Source organism: Strongylocentrotus purpuratus, unplaced genomic scaffold, assembly GCF_000002235.5.
Source record: "Strongylocentrotus purpuratus isolate Spur 01 unplaced genomic scaffold, Spur_5.0 spur5_scaffold_7, whole genome shotgun sequence".
NCBI lineage: Eukaryota > Metazoa > Echinodermata > Echinoidea > Camarodonta > Strongylocentrotidae > Strongylocentrotus > Strongylocentrotus purpuratus.
In genome coordinates, this window is record NW_022145613.1 from 12,736,652 (window position 1) to 12,744,445 (window position 7,794).

At 35.8% G+C, this 7,794-nt stretch overlaps 1 long non-coding RNA gene across 1 annotated transcript; it reads right to left on the minus strand.

Annotated features, from left to right (window-relative positions):
* Nucleotides 1-2,145: 2,145 nt before the first annotated feature.
* On the minus strand, nt 2,146-4,531 carry LOC105441076. The gene is made up of 4 exons (XR_004061975.1): nt 4,317-4,531; nt 3,521-3,676; nt 2,851-2,998; nt 2,146-2,205 (listed from the first exon to the last, which is right to left on the minus strand). It is a non-coding gene; the product is annotated as an uncharacterized LOC105441076 (long non-coding RNA).
* Between the last annotated feature and the right edge of the window lie 3,263 nt (nt 4,532-7,794).

Here is a 7,794-nt window from a genome sequence, read left to right on the forward strand (position 1 = left end):
CACGCAAAAAGTAATGGATTAAGTGAAAATAGGGTAATAATAAAGTAAAAAGGGTTATTTATGACATTATTTGCGAATCTACGTGTTTAAATAATCAAAGGAGATGGTACAGTGAAGGTCAAAAGGAAAGAAAAGTGAAAAAAAAGTGTTGGAGACACCCGGACTCGAACCAGGGATCTCGAGGTTGGAAGTCAAGTGCGTTACCGATATACCAAAACATCTCCCATAGCGATTACACGTAAACGGGAAATGGAATTCAGAAATCCCACTTTGCAAGTGAAATATGAGCATGATCCCGGCATCTAATCGAAAAATAAAGGGCACACTTTTGATAGCTCATTGTCTCAGCTACAACATATCCGAAGCTCAGCGAAGACGAAGCTAAAACAACGGAGATTTTGATCGCGAAAGACAGGAGTGTAGAATCCAGTTTTGAGAAAAAGTCATGTCCCATAGAGAATACACGCAAAATGCGAACAATTGACATGCCTCCTTTAATTGCAAAAATACACCATGATACTTTTGTCAAAAATAAAAATTGTGAATATTACATTTGTAGAAAATTGTCTCAGCTAGAACTTATCAAAATTAAAAAAAGAAAATTAATCCATATTTACAGAGATACAATCAATTTTCCAAAAATATGCTGACGTCATAATATGCAAATTAAAAATTTGAGTTTGGAGGCCATTATGATGACGTCATGAGTTAATTGAGGATCAAATGAGACATGAAATCATATCTCCGACTCATAATCTATCCAAATATGAAAAAATATTAGGAGTTTCTATCTATTCTAAAGAGTTACAATGACTTTTATATAGGCATGTTTTTGCCCATGTATTGTAGATAAAGATAACGCAAATCCACGCGTGCTGTCAACTTTGACGGACGCTCATTGCGTTAATAAAAGGTGAACAAGTTATCAAAATGCTTGGAAAAATGTACCAAATATAATGACAGAAAAAATTCGGCGATTCTATATTGCAAAATGCCAGTACGCGCGAAAACGCGCGCGCATGCGCGTGTGCGTAATTTTTTTATCAAATGCTCCATATGGCCTGAAACGGATGTAAAAAAAAATTGGGATGATTTGGAGCATTTTAATTTTTTTCGCGCGCGTAAACGCGCGGACATAAGCGTACGCGCATTTTTGCGCGCATTTATTGACTTGAAATTGACCGGACGGATATTGAGTTTAATCATGATAAATATGAATGAAAAATGGCTTTCCTTTATGAAGATATGATCATAAGTTGATTTTCACAAAATGGCGCCTGGATGACGTCACGATGACCTTGACTGTCTGAAAAGTCACACAGTTCTAAGTTAGACTAAGATCTATCATCATTGAAAGTTTCATGATAATGGCTTTATTCAGTCTTGAGATATCCTGCGAACAAATTCGAGGAAGAATAATAAAAATAAATAATAATAATAATAATAATAAAGAAAAATCTTGACGAAATCAAAAGGTGATACGTTGACTTCGTTACGTATCACCTAACTAGACTTTAATTCGTCACTTTGACGAATTAGGTGATACGTATGATAATAGTTTACATAACAAATAATGTATTACACGATATATTATTTTATAACATGCTTCTCCCATTATGATCTATCTATATGTCAAGTTTAAATTGTGTCCCCTTGATCATCATGGATCTAGGGAAGATAGATTGAAACAATATATGACCGTTGACCCTGTACAGTAACCAGTTACACCTTTGACTCTAATTTACATCATGAAGATCACATTTTGACGATTTTATCTTATTCAAAGAAATGAAAATGTAATTGATAAATGATTATCATCATTATGATAATGATGATCATGATGATAATGATCATGATCATGAGCGCGATCCTGATTTCTAATTGAAAAATTGAGGAATAATTTAGATAGCATATAGTCTCAGCTACAACATACTCAAAAATCAACTAAATCCAAGCAGAAATAACGGCGATATTGCTCGCAAAAGACAGATATGTAGAATCCAGATTTGAAAAAAAGTCATCTCCCATAGGGATTACACGCAAAAAGTAATGGATTAAGTGGGGAAAAGGGTAATAATAAGGTAAATACGGTTGTTTATTATATTATTTGCGAATCTAGGTGTTTTAATAATCAAAGGAGATGGTACAGTGAATCTGGGATGACATAACTCTCAAGTCCCAGAGGGTCAGGGTCATTCAAGTTGGCTGTAAGTTATTAAAAGCGTGACAATTTATAGCACAATTTAGGTAGTGGTGGTCAAATATGCAAATATGAATGAGTGGTCCAATCAGATGAACATGCAAATCTGGGTATGAGCAGACAAAAGGTCATTTTAAGGTAATTTTAAGGCCCTCACCGAGACAACTTCGTGATGTTTGCTGATTAATACACAAGCAAAACATTCTATGTTCTACAGGTAGATGTATTCCTTCGAAAAGGGGTAATCAAAAGCTGTTCGGAAAGACTTCAACTGTGGACAATTACAATTTAGAAATTTACCCCGGAGGACTGGGGTACATGCTAAGAGATCCTCAAAAGTTCAATCTCAACCCTCTCTAAAAAGAATAAATGTGGAGCCCGGCCTTGCGTCAATTGCCTTCTACAACACGAATTCTAAGATACAACAATCCTCAACACTCAATGCCATATATCATAAACTAACTGAAATCTTAACTTCAGTCCTTGAACAAGGACTATTCCTAACCCTAACTTTTAACCTAACCTAAAACCAAATCATAAGCATAACACTAAGCCTCTATCATTGGTGAAATATATCCCAGAGCAATTGCCGCCGGAGAAATTGAAGATGGAGCAAACAATGTTGGAGCGTCACTAGTTTTAAAACTTACCTGTGAGAGGGCCTTCACCGTAGATCTCCATTCGAAGACTGATGTAGCTTAACCAGCTGACAGGCATCAAGCGAACATAACGGCAAATCTGGGGCACAGGAAGAGTGTTGGTCACGATGGTGTTGCGGTCAACATTACCGGTGAAGATCTTCAAAGAAACAGGAAAATCAATCCATTTTTGAATAATTATGACTCAAATGATTCTCCAGTTAATTGCAATCAAACCAAAGAGAATCTGATTTAGCATGCTGAATTAAAAAATATGTTTGCATCTACAGTGCCTATACATTTGTTTCTATTTAAATTTATTTTCTAATGACAACAATTTCAAAATTAAGAGACCTAGTAATAAAATAGAACAAAATGAAATGGATTGAACATTTTTAACTTGCCAGTGCATTTCTTGCTGTAATATATTAACAAATATAAACAGTTCTTCAATCCTACCTAATAATTTTCTCCTCTTATACTCTGTGTATGCGGAATAGTTAATAGTAAACCAAAAATGTGTGTCTGTTCTTGAGGTAACGATTGCATTTATTGTTGAAAGAAATTATCCTAATATCAAAATATTCAAATAGTTTTCAATGAGAAATCAAATGCCTTCAAAATTCTTCAAGAATAGAGTCCAGATAAAATTAACTAATGAATAATTAGAGAACAAACTTACCCTGTCAGCTCCAGGATTTGTAGAAATTCCCTGCACGGTGTGAAAGATCGTGCCATCAGTACTACAAGCAAGCTTGTAGCTTGTAACCCACTGGCTTAAATCTTCTCGCCCTTGAGTCGCAACTGAAATGACACGGTAAAGGTCCAAAAGATCCACCTTGTAGAAAGAAAAGAATGGAACGAAGAATTCTTGATGTTTATCCTCATATTCATCTAATTTGTCTATCTCCATGAGAAAACTTTTAACCAATGATCATGCACCTATCAATGAATTTACCTTGCTTTCATTCAGTTCAGCTCATCAATAATGTAACTATGGCAATCTTATAGTAGCTTTACCTAAAGAGAGGAGAAATAAATCTACGAACCCATAAGTCACCTCAAAAATTGGCGGGAAGAAAACAAATTTGTACGGTGTCAGTGACTTTTTCATTACTGACATGGTGGCAGCGGTGGGATATGAATCCATGGTATAGAACTGACTGGTGACTCTTTCATTAATGACCTGGTGGTAGCGGTGGGATATGAATACATGGTATAGAAATGACTGGTGACTTTTTCATTACTGACATGGTGGCAGCGGTGGGATATGAATCCATGGTATAGAACTGACTGGTGACTCTTATTACAGAATTATGGCAGTGTATGGATACAAATTAAACTATGGCATCAAAATTGACTGTCGACCCTTTTCATTACTGATACGGTGGCAGCAGTGGGACACGAACCGATGCCATATAAATAAGGGTTGTCTAAATGTTTCGTGTCTGAATTGGCCTAAAAAAAATATTTCGTACCTGGATCCACTGGTTGGCATTGTTTGTTAGTGCAGACCAGGCTCCACGCAGGTTACCGACTCGGGCCAGGTTAAGACGACCTCTCTTTGCACCATGGTCAGCATTATACTCACTGGAAGCTGTCAGACTTGAATCTGGGATGACATAACTCTCAAGTCCCAGAGGGCCAGGGTCATTCAAGTTGGCTGTAAGTTATTAAAAGCGTGACAAAATGAAGAAAAACAATTGTTGGAGACACCCGGACTCGAACCAGGGATCTCGAGCTTGGAAGTCAAGTGCATTACCGATATACCAAAACATTTCCCATGGCGATAACACGTAAACGGGAAATGGAATTCTCAAATCCTACTTTGCAAGTGAAATATGAGCATGATCCCGGCATCTGATTGAAAAATAAAAGGCACACTTCTGATAGCTCATTGTCTCAGCTACAACATATCCAAAGCTCAGCGAAAACAAAGCTAAAACAATGGAGATTTTGCTCGCGAAAGACAGGAGTGTAGAATCCAGTTTTGAGAAAAAGTCATGTCCCTCAGAGAATACACGCAAAATGCGAAAAATTGACATGCCTCCTTTAATCGCAAAAATACACCATGATACTTTTTTTAAAAATAAAAATTGTGAATACTACATTTGTAGAAAATTGTCTCAGCTAGAACATATCAAAATTAAAAAGAAAATTGATCAATATTTACAGAGATACAATCAATTTTCCAAAAATATGCTGACGTCATAATATGCAAATTGAAATTTTGAGTTTGGAGGCCATTATGATGACGTCATGAGTTAATTGAGGATAAAATGAGACATGAAATCATATTTCCGACTCATAATCTATCCAAATATGAAAAAATATTAGGAGTTTCTATCTATTCTAAAGAGTTACAATGAATTTTATATAGGCATGTTTTTGCCCATGTATTGTGGATAAAGATAACGCAGATCCGCGCGTGCCGTCAACTTTGACGGACGCTCATTGCGTTATTAAAATAAGAACAAATTATCAAAATGCTTGGAAAAATGTGCCAAATATGATGATAGAGAAAATTCGGCGATTCTATGTTGCAAAATGCTAGTACGCGCAAAATACGCGTGCGCATGCGCGTGAGCATAATTTTTTGTCAAATGCTCCATATGGCCTAAAACGTATGCAAAAAAAATTTGGGATGATTTAGAGCATTTTAAATTTTTGCGCGCGCGTAAACGCGTAGGCGCACGCGCACGCGCTCATTTGCGCACGTTTATTGACATGAAATTGACCGGACGGATATTGATCTTAATCATGATAATTATGAATGAGAAATACTTTTCAGTTGTGAAGATATGATCATAAGTTGATTTTCACAAAATGGCGCCTGGATGACGTCATGATGACTTTGAGTCTTTGAAAAGTCACGCAGTTCTAAGTTAGACTAAGATCTATCATCATTGAAAGATTCATGACAATAGCTTTATGCAGTCTTGAGATATCCTGCGAACAAATTCGAGGAAGAATAAAAATAAACTAGAAATTTAATTCGTCATGGGGACAAATTAGGTGGTCTGTTTTCAATTTTATGATCATTAAAAAGTCAACAACAAAAAAGTGGGAAACAAAATTGTTGGAGACTCCCGGACTCGAACCAGGGACCTCGAGGTCGGAAGTCAAGTGCGTTACCGATATACCAAAACATTTCCCATAGAGATTACACGTAAACGGAAAATGGAATTCTCAAATCCCACATTGTAAGTGAAATATGAGCATGATCCCGGCATTTGATCGACAAATAAAGGGCATTTTATGAAAGCTTATTTTCTAAGCTACAACATACTCAAGGTTCAGCGTAAACAAAGATAAAACGACGGAGATATTGCTCGCGAAAGACGAGAATGTAGAATCCAGTTTTGAGAAAAAGTCATGTCCCTTAGAGAATACACGCAAAATGTGAAAAATTGACATGCCTCCATTAATCGCAAAAATACGCCATGATATTATTGTCAAAATGAATTATTGTGGTGACTGTATTTGTAGAGAATATTCTAAGGTAGAACATATCAAAATTTGAAAGAAAATTGATTAATATTTACAGAGATACAATCAATTTTCCAAAAATCTGCTGACGTCATAATATGCAAATTGATATTTTGAGTTCGGAGGCCATTATGATGACGTCATGAGTTAATTGAGGGTCGAATGAGACATGAAATCATATCTCCAACTCATGCTTTTTCCAACCATGATATAAAAATTGGGGGTCGATGGACTATCTGAAGAGCTATTTCGATTTTTAAAATGGCATGTTTTTTATGAAATTTGCATTATATTGCCTATAGCAGCACGCGCGGATTTTGAACTTTGACGCACGCTCACGGCCTTATGAAATATGAAGAGTGACTAAAATTAATGTAATTTGTCAATTACGTTAAGAGGAATCCAAGTCATGTAAATATTTTGAATTTGATATTTTCCGCGCGTCATGAGCGCGCGCAACGCGCACGGGGACATGTACGGACGGAAAATTTTGAAATGCTTAAAATGACCTGATTCGTACTCTCCTTTATTAGTTAAGTGATTTTGAGCTTTTTAAAATTTTGACGCACACTTACGCGCGCGTCATGACCTTAATGTGACCTTTGATGTCTTGACCTGTTGACCCTTGACCTGAAGTATATGTGATATGAATATGAATGACCTTTGCTGATGTTTCATGAAGATATGATGGATAATGTGATTTCACAAAATGGCGCCTGGATGACGTCACGATAACTTGATGACCTTGAAAATGTTCCTGTCACGTCTCATGATAATGACCTATGACTGTGCCAAAATTGAATCAAATTGACTTAACCGAACTTGAGTTATCCTAGGAACAAAAAACGGGAAGAAATAAAAATAAATAATAATAATAATAAACTAGAAATTTAATTCGTCACGAAGACGAATAAGGTGGTCTGTCTAAGTCTTATGATAGATTTGAGAATGGGAGAAGTTATATAGACATGTAAACAATGATGATCATGATGAACATGATGATGATCATGATAGTAAAGGTGATGATGATCATGATAATGATGATCTTGATAGTAATGATTATGATGATGATGGTGACATTGATGATGATGATGATGATGAGCATGAGCGTGATCCTGACATCTGATTGAAGAAAATGAGGAAATATTTAGATAGCAAATAGTCTCAGCTACAACATACTAAAATTTGGGAGAAAACTGTTGAATAACAACCGAGATACTGGTCAAAACACATTGTCATGCAGCTTCATGTTTTGAAAAAAGTGACCTCCCATAGACATAACACGCAAATATGACAAATTATGCATTGTCGCGTTTAATCGAATATTTAACTATGATGACGTCATCTAAATGAAAAAATAAATAACATATTTCTGATAGAAAATTATCTCAGCTACAACATATCGAAATCTGGGAGAAAATCGATTACTGATAAGCGAGATAATCTCAATTAAACAAAGACGAAAAT